The following is a 16691-nucleotide window of genomic DNA, read 5'->3' on the forward strand; positions in this document are numbered from 1 at the left end:
CGCTTCGTCGAACGGTCCTTAAGTGTCTTAGGTTTAAACCTACTACACGCTCTGCAGTTCGCTTCGGGGTGATCCCTCGGCAAGCAGAGATTGCACGTGGCGTGCCTGTCGACCCAAGGGTATTTGCGATTGCACTTGGGGCAGAATTGAAAAGGGGTACCCTCCATACGCACCTTGGGGCAGCGGGCTGTTAAGTGTAGGAAATGTATAAGGTGTACCTATATACCAAGAGTGTAGAGTATGTACAACCCCCCACTCTCCCTACTTGCAGGGCCGAGGCCAGAGACCTTCCGAGGCCCAAATCCGTCGTGCAGCAGCCGACGGTCGATTTCTTCTCCAGCCGGCGTCAAGTGTCGAAGTTCGACGTTGGGATGGGGAAGGATGTAAATAAATTAATATTTTAGCAAAAGTATGGCTAAGGCCAGGGGACTCCGCAAAATGCTTCCGACCAGTATGGCGGAAAAAAACAATCTGAGGATCCTAGACGCGTGAGGGATCTTGGGTACAGTGAACGTCACACTAGGGATAGTATTACTGGCACGCCCTGTGTCGACGCCCATTTTCGAGTTTCGAAAAACAAACTGTAATACTCCGCAGCTTCCACTAGATGTCGGCCTATGCACAGCATGTGATCTAAGCAGATTCCACAAGCCTCAGAAATACTGTTTCAAAGTGCCCACAGGGCAACATGGAGGGGGACAAGGGGATGTGAAAACAATTGAAATACATACAAATATTAAATACAGTAGGAGGGGGAGGATGAACCTACTATGTCTTGTGAGTGTTCAGAAAGTGCAAGTGCAGAAGGAAGGTGGGATGGGATAGGTGCTCATGTGAGCACATAGGTGCTCATGGGAGAGCAACAAGTGAAGTGCAATGTAAGTTAAGTGCAAGTTTGCAGGGTGGAGGATGGGCCAAGGCAAGTGCTGGGGATATACAGAAACTGGGGGCGATTCGGTGTGGGAGGTCAGGGCCAGAGGATGTATAAGGGACCTGAACACCAAACAAGCAACTGTGAAATCAACAAATGAGTGGCGAGGAAGTAAAGAGAAAAGTTTTGAGGAGCTTCCGAAATTTAAGAAGGTCCTACTCGAGACGAAGAGGGAGGGGGTTGTTGTTCCAAAGAAGGGAACCAGCTGAGGAAAGTTATTGACCTCCTGCCCTCTGTTTAGCTAAACGCTTTACACACAAAGAGTTGGTGCGAGAGGAGTGCAGGGGTCTAGAGGGGAATATTTAGTAAGAGAGAGTTGCAGATAGTGTGGTCCCCGGCCGACAGCCTTGTGGTTGATATAGAGGGATTTGAATTTAATCTGTGGAGCAACCTGGAGCCAGTGAAGACTTTTTAGGGCAGGAGAGATGCAGTCTCTGGGCTTGAGGCAAAGGATACGTCTTGCTGCCCTATTCTGAATAAGATGAGCGGTTGCAGAGTGGAAGAAGGAAGATTCAGGAGGAGGCTATTGTAATAGTCAAGCCTAAAGAGAACGAGGGCTTAGGTAACATTGAGCTTCTGGGGGAAGATGAGAAAAGGTAGAATTTCTTTGAGAAGGAAGAGCTGAAAGTGGGACTTCTTTGCAATGTCCGGAGTGTGAGGGAGGAAGGAGAGAGGGGAGTCAAAGATAACTCCAAGGTTTCTCGCTTCAGAAGAGGTAGCAGGGGGAGAGCCCATGGAGGAAGCCAGAGTGAATGGAAGAAGTCGGGAGCAGGGGTCCCAATGGGAAGGATCTCGGTTTTTGCTGGCATTGAAGCAGAGATCATTGGAAGTACACCAGGCCTAGATGGCAGAAAGCCAGTCAGGGATGATGGAAGGTGCAAGAGGGTCAGCAGGGAAGTTTGAAGAAGAGCTGTGAGTCGTCAGCATAGCACTGGAAGTTGGGGAGAATGAGGAGATGAGGAGTGCCAGTTGAGTAAGGTAGATGTTAAAGAGCCAGGGCGAGAGGATAAAGCCCTGGGGTACACCACAAAGTGGAGAAGGAAGTAGGAGGGGAGACAGGGCCATGGATGACTTGAGAGGAGAGGTCAGTAAGGAAGGTGGTCAGCCAGTCCAGGGCCCGCTCCAAGATACCAAGGGTGTCGTGGAGCCTTTGTATGAGGATGGAGTGGTTGAACGTGTCAAATGCAGAGGACAGATCAAGAAGGATGAGGACAGCTGGGGGATTGGAATCCAGGGATGAGAGAAGTTCTTCACGGGTATTCAGAAGAGCAGTTGCCGTGCCTCTGGATGCTCGGAATTCAGATTGATGGTCGTCAAGACCACCAAAAAGTTCAGTGTGAGAGTTGAGTTGGGACAGGGCCAACTTCTCCAGCAGTTTCCCCAGGAAGAGGGTGATGGAGATAGGACAGTAGTTGGCTGGACAGGTAGGGTCTGATGATGTTTTTTAAGGAGGGGGTGCACAAGGGAGTGCTTGAGGGAGGAGGGGAAAGAACCAGTAGCAAAGGAGTGGTTACAGAGATCAGCAAGTGCAGGGGCAAGAGAGTAAATTTTGTCCTTGATGGTTCTGGAAGAGCAAGGGGAAACCTGTTTGGAAGAGACCTTAAGGGAGCTGACAACTCTTGTGATTTCATCAGGTGAGACAAGGGGGTAGGAGGACAAGGAGGAAGGGGGAGTGGCCAAGAGAGGCAAGGGGGTGAGAGATGGTTTCGGAGAGTGTGTAACAAGGCTGTTCAGGATGTCCTGAATTTTGGCAGTGAAGTGAGTGGTGAGATCGTTGCAGAGGGCCTCAGAGGGAGAAGGGGGTGGAGGATACTGCGGAAGGGTTGGCTAATCCCCTGCAGATTTTAAAAAGTTCAGCCATGTTGTTGGATCCGCCAGATACCTGTGCATGAATGTGGGCCCTTTTCATGGCATGGATAGAGTCTCTGTATTGCCTTTGGAGCATGCGGCAGGCCAGTTTCTCAGAGGGTGCGTCTGAGCTTTGCCACTTCCGTTCCGCCGCTCTGCACTTTCGTTTCAGGGCTGCAAGTTCGGAGTCATACCAGGTTTTGCGCTTAGAGGCGGGTTTCAATCGCATCCTCAGGACTGGGCCAAGAATGTCAACGGTGTTGGTGATGGACAGGTGGAAGTTGCTGAAAGGAGTGTATGTTGTAGAGTCTGAGTTGGGTGGCAAGGGGGATAAAGGTGGAAGCCAAGGCAGCCGCTGACACTCATGTCATCAGGCGGATGTACGTGAACGAGGTTGGCAGGGCTTTTGGAGGTGAAGTCACAGGGCCATAGGGACCCAGGTGGGAGGAGATAAGGTAATGGTCTGACCAAGAGAGGTGTGACTATGAGAGATGGAGGTCGGAGTGGATGCGGGTGTCCAGAGGGTGACCAGCAGAGTGGGTTGGACCAGAAGGAAGAATGGAGAGGGATAGAGGTGCAGAGGTCAATGAAAAGAGGATGCTGTGCCAGGAGAGTCCAATTGGATGTCAACGTCCCCCAGGAGGAGCAGGTTGGAGGCGGTATAAAGCAATGAGGAACCTAAATCAGCCCATTTAGATAGGAACAGGGGGTTCGTGCCAGGAGCCAGGCAAATGGTAGCAATGGTCAGGGTGGAGGGAGGATAACCAACTTGCATACTAGGCTCTCAAAGGAAGAGTTGAGCTGAGTGGGTAAGATGTAAAATGGTACCCACTCATGTAAGATTAAGACAACCCCACTGCCATTACAGTGAGGTCATGGCTTGGAAATGATCTTAACAATGTCACCCTGTCTCGCATTATGGTCGGCAGTGCAGCTTTAGGTGCGCAAGCGAGCATGAACTGACATGTATGAATTGGAGAAAGAGCCGTACAATTTATGCCAGCAGTGTTAGTTGCAAACAAATGATTCAAGAGTGGAACACGGACATAGTAATGAAGAGCGGTAGGTATATAGGAGACTATGAGAAGGGGTATGCTTTGTGTCATGAAACAGTGCTGGACGAGGGAGAGGTTCTGGCATCCTGTCGCAGGTCATATTTTACATCACTGTAACTGTCTTTGGTTTTCTGAACCACTTGCCCAAAGCAGCATCTTGTCCATGGTATTTTTTTGTGGCAGTCTTTCCCAAAATCGAAACCTACCCGTCTCTCGCTTCAATCACTGAATACAGGCTGGTATTGCTATTTGGTCTTGAGCGAAAGTCAGCAACAGTTCGAAGGACACAATGTGTCAAATAACCACAAAAAATTGATAAAATGTACTATGTTGAAAGTGGACATCCAAAACTTTAGTTCCCATTTCTGCGATCTGTTGTTCAGAGCAGTTACTCACTGTGACATCGAGAGAATGTAACTTCCTGAAATTATGTAAGCTTAACTATACATAATATTTGGGTGATTAAAAAGGGCATCTGTGCTGTGTGCATGATGACTAATTCTATGACATACGACTTTGTGATTTGACCAAAAGAATCGACAGTACGTTATGTTATGTTGAATGATATTTATACCACGCATGACAAAAACCTGAGTGGGGAGCTCACGGTTTGTCTAGTAATGATTGTTATTTGTGCATAGTTTAAAGAGGTGTGAATAGAGGTATGACTTTTTTGGCTGTATTGTTTACTGGCCTTGCCCACTAAAATATTCTGTGCAAAGTTATGGGTTGTAAGCTGGACCATATTGGGATGATTATTCCTCAAAAGACCCACACCCACAACCTGTATGTAGGATAATGATATTTACACCGCTTTGTCCCGTGGGATATCCTGGTGTGCTGTCACTGTTGCATCCTTGTGCAACATAAAGTGGGGGTTGCGGAGGGGAGGGGCGAATGATGGGGGCAGAACCTTTTCCAATGGGCACTTGGTTCTCTTTTCGATCACTACTCTTACCAGTCCCATTATAATGCCATCTGTCTGTGGTTCAACTGAAAACGTTACTATCTCCGTCCTAATTTTCTGTGTGAAGCGGGTGCATCTCGTTCTCCCTCGCATTGGTAGGTATAAATACTTCACAGCGCTAACCTTTCATGCACTTGGTGTTCTGACCTACTCCCCTGTGTTGACATGTCTGTCTTCATTCTGTGTAGTTTGTCTTTATGATTAGATTTCATCCGGTTCAGAATTATAAGGTAACTTGTTATATTCGAGGACAGAATGGCTACTAAAATATAGTCTTTTATTCTGTTATCTACACAGCTATGTTCTACCGATCTGCGCATGCCACAGTTACCAGCTACCGTCGGATGAATTCTTCAATCAACATTGGCGGATAATCATCAACAGGGCTTATTTGATAACACTTATGTGGGACGACCGACAGGGACCAATCTGCCCTTTAGCGGTACCAGCAATAAGGAGGAACCGGTCAGCCTTTATGATGTGAAAACATGATGACAGGGCACGTTTGGCAACGCCGGCCACGAATGTAATGAAAATTGGTGGAGCATAGCGTTTGGAATAGTGTCAGTTCGATGGGTGGGCAATCTGTATTCTTGCTGCGAGGGCACTTGAATTTAGGGCAATACATTAATGGATAAGATTTGAACAAGATGGTGGCGCCCAACCTATTTTCGCATGTGTAAAAGTGAGTAAAACTAAGGTAAAATACATAGGACATTTTTTTAAGATCGATTACAGTACGCTTAAAAATACATGCCCGAACGATCGGGACAATAACATTTTTGAGCGAACTTCCCCTTTAAAGCCATTCCTTAACCCCATAACCAAATAGACAGATATGTCCAACATCTACATCAGCAGCCTTCAGCCATTATTCTCCGGCCCCACTCTCTCATCGATCAACGCCTCCTTCTCTGGGTCAAGCCCAAGATTCAGAGAAAACCGTTCATCTCTCAGCTCCTAAAGTTCTGAACGTACCAACGCATACTCTTCCAGAAACTGGTCCCACCTTTGGACTCCTGGTAGGGCGGGGAATGCTCTCCCTTCCTGGTTTTGGTACACCACTCCTCCCACGCTCAGCTGCACCACTATCCCCATACTCAGAGTCCAGCCAGTCCCACACTTCCTGTGGGCATTGAAAAAAATGCAAGTGCCAGTCCATTAGCACTTAGCTTTGTGGGAAAGAATATCACATATTTCAGCGCAAGGTCACAAACCCTCCTCCTTACCGCATTGTGTGATTTACGTTGCATTTGAACCTCTTGAATAAAGTCTGGAAACACCAATCTATGCATAGCGCACACTTTATAGGCTACTGACCTCTGTGAGTCCAGCAAGATTGCGTCCTGATCATTGTAATACAATACCTTTGCTACGACTGCTCTCAGAGGAGCTCCAATCGGGGGGTCTTTTGACCGGGATCCTGTCTTCCCGCTGAAAAGTGAACAAGCCCTCTTTTCTTCAGGACGTCTGTGAAGAGACGCTCCAAATACACTTCCATGCTGGGGCCCTTCTCCCCTCTGCAATCCCCAAAATGTTAATATTGCTTTGATGGGAGCGTCCCTCTTTGTCTTCCACTTTGACCTTTAGTGCTCTTGTGGTTACAGCCACCACGTCCATTTGTGTTTGCAGTACCGTAACCACGTCTTCAACATCTTCAACCCTATTTTCAGTTTCAATTACGCACACCCCCCCCCCCCCCCCATCTTCCTGAGGTCTGCCCTTGCCAGCAAGATATGAACAGCTACCGACTGGACCTTACCCTCCAGTGATTCCCTCGAGACCTGGATCACTGCCAGCATTTGCTTCATCGACACTGTTTCTTCCAGCGGTCCTGGGTCCAAGCCCTCCTCAGCCATCTGTGGGCTAAGTTTAGCCACCTTACTCTTGTGCCTCCTCCCCCAAGCACTGCTCCAGTTTCTGCTGGCCCTTCACCATCGTCCAAACAGTCCTTAACGTGGAGGCCTCTGCTCAGCCCCAATCTCAACGTGGGCAGTGATCAGACCCAGGGTCTCCCCCAGCAACAACCTTAGTATCACACTCAGTGCACCCACTGACCAGCACCCCCTGTAGTATTGGGTGGATTTAACTAGTAATCCTCCTCTCAGCAAATCCAGAAGCACCCGACTCAGTCTTCAATGGGAGGCTGGGGGGAATGGGGGGGGAGAAGGGTCACACTATCAGCCACTGCCCCTTGTTTTAGTCCACTTCCACAGCACTCTATACCACTGTGCAAACTTGCTCCTCAGTCCAGACTTGTAAAGCCACTGTCGTGATCTGTCCCAGCCAGTTCTCCATTCAGGACTATGGTATCCCTGGTTCCAGAGGCTCTTTACAGACCCCAGTATCTCATCTACCCACAGGCACTCCACTGAGACCGCAGCCACAATCCGCCTCACCGGAGCCCCAACTCCCGTGACCTGCGTGGCAGTTGGAGCAGCGCTCCTCCAAAGGACCTCCCGCTCTGCTGATGTGGCTTCGGAGCCCTGGGCCACCACCCTCTCATCCTCCTGCTGCTCGCTTCCCCCAGGCCCAGTAGCTGTGCCCGCTCTGAGCGGTTTTCACTGCCACCAATTCTGTGGCCTCTTAGGATGATGGCTGGGATCAGTCCCAGCCAGTCAGTATGCATGGCAAGAGGACCCGCATCTCCTGCTGCCTGAGCCTGGAGCAGCCCACAGCACAATGTTCTCCACTCCAGTCCAAGTGCGGCCACAATCCACTGCACCTGAACCGTTGCCCACGAGCAGCTGTCTCAAATGTCTCCCTCCTGTGACAGGGGTTCTGCACCAGCTAAGGACCAACCTTGCAGCCGAAGTGGACTCCGATCCCCACAGGTCCCCTGCAGTTCACCTGCCATCTCTGGCTCAGATCACTCCAATGCACTGGCCCTGCTACCTCCCGATCCATTGCACATGGGTCCGCTCCAGGCCTCTCTGGATGGCAGGCCGCTACTGGATGTCAGCGGCTGCCGGACACCAGTTGCTGCAAGCCACTCAAATTGCACAGCGGTCGCTCACCAAACCGATGTGCCAGTCCTATCTCGTGCATGGGCAGGATTTCAGCAGGCAATTCGGGGTGATTTTCCCCAGTTAGACAGAGCGCAGAGAAGCACTATCATCTTGGTTGGACTCTCTAGCACCACACAAGAGATAGAGATGTTAATTAAAAAAGCTTCTACATCGGCAGATACAGGCCCAAGTGGGCTAAGCAATATGATTCTAAAAAGTGACCTGGTGTTACGGACGAATGCCCTCTATGTGCTTTTCAATATTATCTTGGATACTAAAACATTACCTCAATCTTGGAGTCAAGCAATAGTCATTCTTATATAAAAGAAAGGAGACAAAGCTGACCCACTCAGTTACTGCCCAATTACCTTACTTGACCCCAACAACAAAATATTTGCTGCATTAATTCTTCAGAGGTTGGAGGATTGGGCCACTCTCACCAAAAGGCTTAGTAAGAGACACATGGTTTTGTAAAGGAATTAGTACCTTGATAAATGACTATTTAGTGAACTGTCTCCAGGAGAAAGCTTGTTGCATGGAGGGAACACCTATATAAATTGCTGCTATTGATTTCTCACAGGCATTGGATAATATTAACAGAGGTCGCCTGGCGGCGTGGCTACAGGGCCATGTAGGAAGATGCGTTCCTAGACGAGCTCCGTATGATGCTGCATTGATCCGAAATAAAAGTGCATACACAGAAGCCCACGGCGGACTGTTAGGCAGAATCCTGTGCAGTTCCCTTGGGGAACACTGCTAAAAGATTAAGACTACAGGAGTAAGCAGTAAACCCAATTGGTAGCAGTCTGTACCACACAGATTTACCTGGCAGCTGTGGCTGAGCAGTCAGACTTCTCTCAAGAAGAGTTAGGCAGTATACATAGGATACACAATAGGGCTAAAAACACAGTAGAGCAAGCAAACAATGACTAGAGCTTGTTATCAAAAGTATATAATTATTTATTTAACACACACTTCAGAAAATACACTAGCACTATAAATAAAAAGCAAGTTCCAACACAATCAGAAAGGTATTTACACATCCCTTAGCAATTACTAGACAAGTCTGAGTCAAAACACCACTTTTTGTCAAAACCCGGGCGAGCGCGTAACTTAGATGGCACTCCAATAATTAGGTTAAAGGGAAAGAAAAATCAGGTCATGAAAATAGTCAAAATGTAACTTCACAAAACACTTCCAATGATTGCAGACAATCTATAGTCCCAAGCAAGGAGACCTATAAATGGCAATCTACAATTCTCTCTATGAGAGGGTTAAAAAGATAAGGCAAGCAAGGTAAAACGAAATGATCAGTCCTAACAAATCGAGGCAGCACAATCTAATAAGGGCATTAACCAACAGGGTAGATCTGCAGAAAGGCCTATGCCAAAGTTAATGGTAAAGGTCAATTTGCCCAAGATCACACGGTTCTCTGTAATAACGACTAAGTCTTTGTGCAGGCGCAAAACGAAACGGACTGTAGCAGACAATGTTAGTCGAGGTGGAGGCAGCACACCAGCCCTTCTGAAAATGAAAGGCGGGAACGACTTCCTTCGTGTTAGCTCCGAAAAGCCAACAAAGGGTGTCCAGTACCTTATAATGAAAAACGAAGACTCCAACTGCGTCGGGGGTCCAGGTGGGTTTCCTGCAGGCTCCGGTGTCCACCACTCAACTCACTTGTACGAGAGGAGGCAGACTGGAGGGTCCAGCGCCACACGGGACTGTAGGTAGCAGCAGAGTTTAAGCGTAGGAAAAAGGCTCTGGTACCCTAAGTGCGGTCTGGGGTCTCTCCCACTGGCTATCCAGCAATGGCAAGACGTTACCAAAGTTCGACCAGGGTGGGGAGGGTCCAGGCACTGAGTAAGCTGATTGGTCCCACCAGCTTAAAAGTTTGAAGATTCTGATGAAGATCTTCTGTCGTTGGAGAGCAGGAATTCGAACCTGCAGCAGGGCTCCACCAGTGTTGATGTCGTCTGCAGCTGTCCTCTCTGTCTCTCCTGGTCGGATCCCTCGATCCGTGGCGACCTTCTTTCCAGTCCAAAGTGGTGGGTATTTATGCTGAATTCCCCCATTCAGACAGCCTGGCTGTCAATCATTCAGCAGGGGGTCACTGTCCAGGCAGGACAGTGCCCCAACCAATCACACCAAAGTGCGACTTGGTTCCAAGGGAACCAAGGGCAGGGGGTCTCAAACCCCTCCCTCACATCCTGCCTACCCTAGACTCCCAGGCGCCTTTGGCAGGGCTTCTGTTCAGAATCCCGCCAAAAACGGCAAACAAAGAAAACCAAAGTGAGTGAAACTCACGAAGGAAGATGCGAGAAGGAACCCCTAGCAAAGAAAATGGCGAAAAACACACCCAGAGTAAAGTTATTAACAATATAACCCGGCAGGGTTTAGGGTTAGAGCTAACATGTAGCTTTTACCGTTACCGCGTATTAATGTAATACGGTAATAAAAGAAAAGTGTAGTAGTACCACTGCCACCAGCCAATTCTTTAAACTATGGGTGCCAAATGCAAGTCAAACAGGACTCCAGACAAAGGAGGCACAAAGTGAACCCCTTCAGCACTCTATAAAAGATAGTGTGTGCTGGCAATTTGTAAAAAGCCGGATAAAGTTAATGGCAACTTTACCTTTGCTGGGGGACTGTAGTCAGCCCCAGCAATGGAGTCTTGGGAAGTCAAAACAACAACCCAGTGTCACTGCACTGAGGGTGCTGTGTGACACACAGAAAAAGAGGATGCCCCCAGAGTTGGTTAAACTCTGAGTCCATGGAACATATAAAAAGAACAACACTTATCACAAAAATGCCGGTAAGAGTGGGAATAAAAAGGATCACACTCTTAACATGAAAAAAATAAACCCCTGAAATCCAGCAAAGCTGCTGAGGGACTCACTAGGTGAGGGAAATTAGCCACTATGGAGAATTCCTCCCTAACACCGAGAAAACACAGAGGCCGGCATGTGAATGTATGGAGCACCTTGCAAGCACGTCGGGAACCCACGGAATGAACCAGGGCTGCGGTTCTGAATATAATTGAGATTGCGGTGGCCTGTGATGTCCGGACCCAAAATGGCGGCAGTGTAAGAACAAAGGAGCCCAACGTGAAGAAACATTTGCGGGCCTGTGATGCGGAGAAACGGAGCCGGTAGAGAGACAGAGGAGAGTAAACATAGCTGCGGCTTTAATAAGCAAAGTCCGTTGTTGTGTCATTACTGGAATACAGTGTGCAGCATTAAGCGGAGTAGTGAAAGCGCTATGGCGCGTCTTGCGATTTGTTAGCTCGCCTGACCGCACAACCAAACACCAGCACAAACGGAGGAGTGCTGCAGCAGTCAGTATTATACCCAGGCGGGTTGATTATAGACTGGCAGATCGAGTATGTGGTACCTGCAGCCTGCGTTCGGTAGCCGTCAGAGGAGCCACAGCGTGACGGCGAACACCTGAAGAACAAGCGGAGCGCTCAATGAGCGCAACAAATGACATTCAGGAGCTGGAGGTGTTGCCAAGGCAGAGCGCAACATAGTAACAGTGCTGCTCGAGCCACTGAGAGGAAAAGGACGGTGAGCCCTGCATTTTATAACGTCTGTAGCTGCACCAGACAGCATGCAGTATGGAAAATAAGTGAACGGCGAAAGTAAATTAAGATACACTATGGTCACGCTGGGCTAACACGGCCAGCACACCCCGGCAGCGGCTGCAAACGGATCAAAACGGCGACCCACAGAGACAATTACAGAAAGAGCCATGAATGGAAATGAAACTGTGCTGGCCAGCCTGACAGAACACGATCCATAATGCCCCAAGCGGATGCCACCTGAAAGCACTGGAGCCCAGGAAGCCACACCATCAAATAACACCGGGTGGCTGACGGAGGTGGCGAGAGCACGCCACTAGCATTAGCCCGGGGGCACAGGACTAGCCCTGAGGTGCCGAGGACCACACCCCCGAGGGCCTGTAGGGAGACATACAGCAACACAGAGATGGCGAACAAACAGGCCAAGGCAAAGGGCAAACGACGCACGCTGGAAGAATATGCAAGATAACTGCAGAAAGCAGAAGGGGCTAGGAGCAAGGAGAAGACTCCCACCCCAGAGACCGTCACAGCGAGCAAAGACCAGCAGATCCTGGAAGCGATTGCGGACCTGAAACTAGCATGGGAAACCAAATTGGAATCGGCCACGGTCGAACTGAAGGCAGCACTGGAACTTAAAGTTGGTGCAGTACAGGAAGAGATGAATCTCCTCAGGCAAGATGTGAGAACACTAGCAGAACATACAGGCGAACTGGAAAAGGAAATGGCCCCGAATACAGCGGCATGGAACAACGCGTGAGCAATTTGGAAAACAGGGCAGAAGAAGCGGAGGGACGCACCCGGAGAAACAACGTACGGATCATGGGACTCCCGGGAGGAGCGGAGGGATCGAATCCCATGGATTATATTGAAACGATGCTACTGCAAGAAATAACAGGAGGGGTGCTAACCCAAGGATTTGCGGTGGTACGAGCGCATAGGGACCTGACAACGAGGCCACCGCCAGGTGGACAGCCACCCACCCCTCCCACCCCGAGACCAATTATTGCCAAAATCATGAACTATCGCGACAGAGAAAAAAATACTAGAATACTTCCGGAAAGGAGGCACGATACAAAGGGCATCGGCGAACATCACGGCATATCCGGACTACACACTGTTGGTACAAAGACGTGGTATGAACTACGGAGCAGTGAAAAGAAGATTGCGGGGCGCAGGCTACAAGTACATGCTAATATACCTAGCCAAACTGAAGGTGTACCACAGAAATAGAGCACTGTTCTTGGACACCCCAGAAAATGCGTCGGAGTGGCTGGACACACAGAATTGCCAATTGGAAACTGGTATGTAGAAGGAAGACAGTGCAGATAAGTAAAATAGAGGCTGTGGTACCTTTGGTGTGGCAGACTCAAACAATGGGGCTAGAATATAAGACAGGGCAAAGACAATTGGGAGATACGCAACACGGGCTGCATAGATGAACAAGTTACTTCTTACCTTGTAACGTTCTTTCGATAGGTTGTTCCTCCGACGTATTCCTTATCTTAGATATCTCCTTCCAGCTCTGCTGGCCTCGGAAAATTTTTCTCTAGAGGGCGCTGCGCGTCGACGTCCTCCGAGTCGATGTCCCTCGACAGCCGCCGTATCGACGTCATCCTGCCTATAAAGGCTGCGCGCAGCGTCCGTTGCTCAGTTCCGTTTTGTAGCCCACAGTATTTCTGCCTGGCCTAGACTAATCACCCTGAAGGAGCGTAAGCTGCAACAACAAGGAAAGTAGAACTGCGGGGATGGATGGGAGGGTCGATAAGGAATACGTCGGAGGAACATCCCATCGAAAGAACGTTACAAGGTAAGAAGTAACTTGTTCTTCGAAGGGATTGTGTCCTCCGACGTATTCCTTATCTTAGATAGGCTCCCATAGCAGTATTCTATTATTGGAGGTGGGAGTACTGACTTCACGCTGTCTTCTATTGATGAATAGAGTGCAGTACAGCCCTTCCAAACCTAGTCTCTTGACTGGAGGAGGAATTCAAGTTGTAAAATCGTGTAAAGGTATGGACAGACGACCATGTGGCAGCCGCACAAATGTCTTTAACCGGCACACCTCTTTTGAGGGCCGATGAAGCTGCAATACCTCTGGTCGAATGAGCCCTAAGGTTTTGAGGGGGCTCTTTCCCTGCCAGTTTATAACATTCCAAAATGGCTAAAATGATCCATCTGGAAATGGTCTGCTTAGATATTGGTAACCCCAGCTTGTGACCTGTGTAACCTACAAACAGCTGGTTTGCCTGTCTTATCCTGGCTAGTCTACTGATGTAAAAACTTAAAGCCCTTCTAGGGTCCAGCCTGTGTAACCTCTCTTCCTCTTTCCCCGGATGAGGAGGAGGATAGAAAGATGGTAGGGTAATCTTCTGAGTGATATGGAATTCAGAAACCACCTTTGGGAGGAAATTAGGCTTCACTTGCAGGACAACTTTGTCTTTGTGAAAGATTGTATGAGGGGGTTTACAAGAAAGAGCTTGTAATTCGCTCACCCTTCTAGCAGATGTAAGTGCTATTAATAAAACAGTTTTAAGGGTAAGGAATCTTAACGAACAAGAATGGAGTGGTTCGAAAGGTGTGCCCATCAGGAAAGTTAGGACTAAGTTTAAATCCCATAGGGGAACCTGGAATGGTCTTGGGGGATAAACATTGGTTAACCCCTTTAGAAACTGTATTACCAAGGGTAACTTGAAATAGGATGGTTCTTCCGCAGTGCGCTTAAAGATGGATAGCGCTGCGAGATAGCCCTTAATGGTGCCAACTTGAAGGCCTGAATTCACCAAATAGAGTAGGAAGGACAAAACCATTGGTGTACCACATGAAAAGGGGTCGATATTCTATTCTCTACACCAGCTGCAAAATCTGTCCCAACCGCAGCGGTATAAAGACTTTGTTGCTGGCCTCCTTGCCGAAAGCAACACCTCCATAACATCATCAGGGAGGTCCCAATCCTTGTACCTCAGCCTTTCAGAAGCCAAGCGTGAAGGTTGAGGGTTTTGATGTCTGGATGGAGAACCTGACCTCCCTTCTGTGAGAGTAGGTTCTCTCTGAGCGGAAGTCGAATTGGAGGGCAGATGGACAAGTCTAGAAGGTCCGGGTACCACGTTCTCCTGGCCCAATCCGGGGCAATTAGGATCATGGTTCTCCGGAATCTTCTCAACCTCCTGATCATTTGAGGAATGACAGGGACCGGTGGGAACGCGTACAGAAGCGGAAACTCCCAGTCCACTATGAACGCGTCTCCCAGAGCTTCAGCGCAAGTCTGATGGCTCTCAGCTCTAACAGTTTGATATGTAGTCTGGACTCCGATGGAGACCAACGACGGCTGATGGTCAAGTCGTTGGCGTGGACACCCCACCCCGTGAGTGAGGCATCCATTACTACTGTTATCTCCGGCCAGGGTTGCCAAAACTGTTCTCCTTTGAGAATGTTCTCCTGACAGGCCCACCACTGAAGGTCTCGAGCCACCCTGTCGGGAACCTGAAGAAGATCTGTCATTCTCCCTGAGAATTGTGACCACTGAGTCCTCAGTGTCCACTGGAGGGATCTCATTCTCAGGCGAGCCTCTGGCACTAGGAAAATGCAGGATGCCATGAGGCCTAGCAACCTCAAAAAGTCGAAGGCTGGGAGACGTTGGGCATCTTGGAACTTGGTAACCATCTGTAGAATATCTTGAGCCCTCACCTCTGGTGGCGAGGCTTTTCCCAGGGAAGTGTCCAGGATCGCTCCTATGAACTGGAGTCTCTGCGATGGTATCATTTGTGACTTCTTTAAATTGAGGGAGAAGCCCAGTCTGTGAAGGGAGTGGCAAACGTGATTTAGCTGGATCTGAGCTTGTTCCGAAGATACAGCCCTGATCAACCAATCATCCAGGTAGGGGTAGACGTGAATCCCTTCCCTCCTTAGACTTGCCGCCACAACCGACATTAACTTGGTGAAGACCCTCGGGGCGGAGGTCAGCCCAAATGGCAGCACTCGAAATTGATAATGAGAGTTGCCAATTGCGAACCTCAGGTATTTCCTGTGTTTGAGATGGATAGGCACATGGAAATAAGCGTCCTGAAGGTCCAGAGATACCAACCAGTCCTGCAACTGAAGGGCCTGAAGGATCTGAGAAAGAGTGACCATCTTGAATTTGTCTTTCCTGAGGAATTTGTTCAATTCTCGCAAGTCCAAGATGGGTTTCAGACCTCCGTCTTTCTTTGGAATGAGAAAGTAAGGGGAGTACCAGCCCTTGTTCCTCTCCGCTACAGGTACCGGTTCTATGGCACCTTTCTCTAGCAGGTCCTAAATTTCCTGCAAGAGGAGCGGATCTGGAGCTTTCTGAGAGCTGATCCCCGGTGGATGACTCTGAGGTATGCGTAGGAAAGGCAGGCAGTAACCTTGGGCAACTGTTTCCAATGCCCAAGCATCTGACGTGATAGCCTGCCATTCCGCCAGATGTTGAGTTAACCTGCCTCCTAAAGGTGTCTTGTGAGGGAAGTCCTCAGAGTGGTTTTGGGGCGGCTGATGCAGATGCCAATGGTAAAGAGGCACCTGCTGTTGCTGCGGCTTTTGAATATCTACCCCGTCCACCTCGGGTAGTTCTTTGTCCCCTTTGAGCCGGTCGTCCTCTACCTCTTCCGAATGCGGATTAGAAGCGAAAGGACTTGCCCCTCGCAGAGGTTCCTGTGGGACGAAAAGGTGTCTGACGGATTGCAGCGCCTAGGGATTTTGCTGCTGCTTTTGAAGTTTGCAGTTTCTCTAAACTGTCATCCGCCTTTTTCCCGAACAAAGAAGAGCCATCGAATGGCATGTTCAAGAGCCTGACTTGCACATCTGGGGCAAAACCAGACTTTCTCAACAAAGCGAATCTCCTGGTTGTTGTACTTGCCGCCATTGCTCTGCTGATACGGTCAGCCGAATCAATGCCCGTCTGGAGGGATTCGCACATAGCGTCTTTACCGTCCTGTATGATATTCAGGAACGCCTCCCTTTCTTCTCCCTCCGGGATGCAGTCAGCCGCTGTAGAAGCACACTCCCAAAGTTATGGCTGAATCTAGCAAGGGTGCAAGTAGCATTAACAGATTTTAACGCCATGCTACATGCCGAAAAAACTTTCTTTGCCATAGCATCATATTTTTTATCGTTCCTGTCCTGTGGGACGGTAGGGTAAGCAGTCTTGACATCAGTAGAAGATGCTGCCTGTACCACCAGACTTTCTGGGGATGGGTGTTTTGACAAAAACTCTGGGTCTGCAGAAGATACCCTGTATTTTGTAGACAGTTTTTTATTTACTGCCGGGACAACATCTGGGGTTTCCCAG

At 49.0% G+C, this 16691-nt stretch overlaps 1 protein-coding gene across 2 annotated transcripts in view; it reads right to left on the minus strand.

Annotated features, from left to right (window-relative positions):
• Window positions 1-16691, minus strand: part of USP32 (ubiquitin specific peptidase 32) — a 3569419-nt gene that overhangs the window by 2622146 nt on the left and 930582 nt on the right. The window lies entirely within an intron of this gene.

Source organism: Ambystoma mexicanum, chromosome 9, assembly GCF_040938575.1.
Source record: "Ambystoma mexicanum isolate Mex_15411 chromosome 9, UKY_AmexF1_1, whole genome shotgun sequence".
NCBI classification, from domain to species: domain Eukaryota; kingdom Metazoa; phylum Chordata; class Amphibia; order Caudata; family Ambystomatidae; genus Ambystoma; species Ambystoma mexicanum.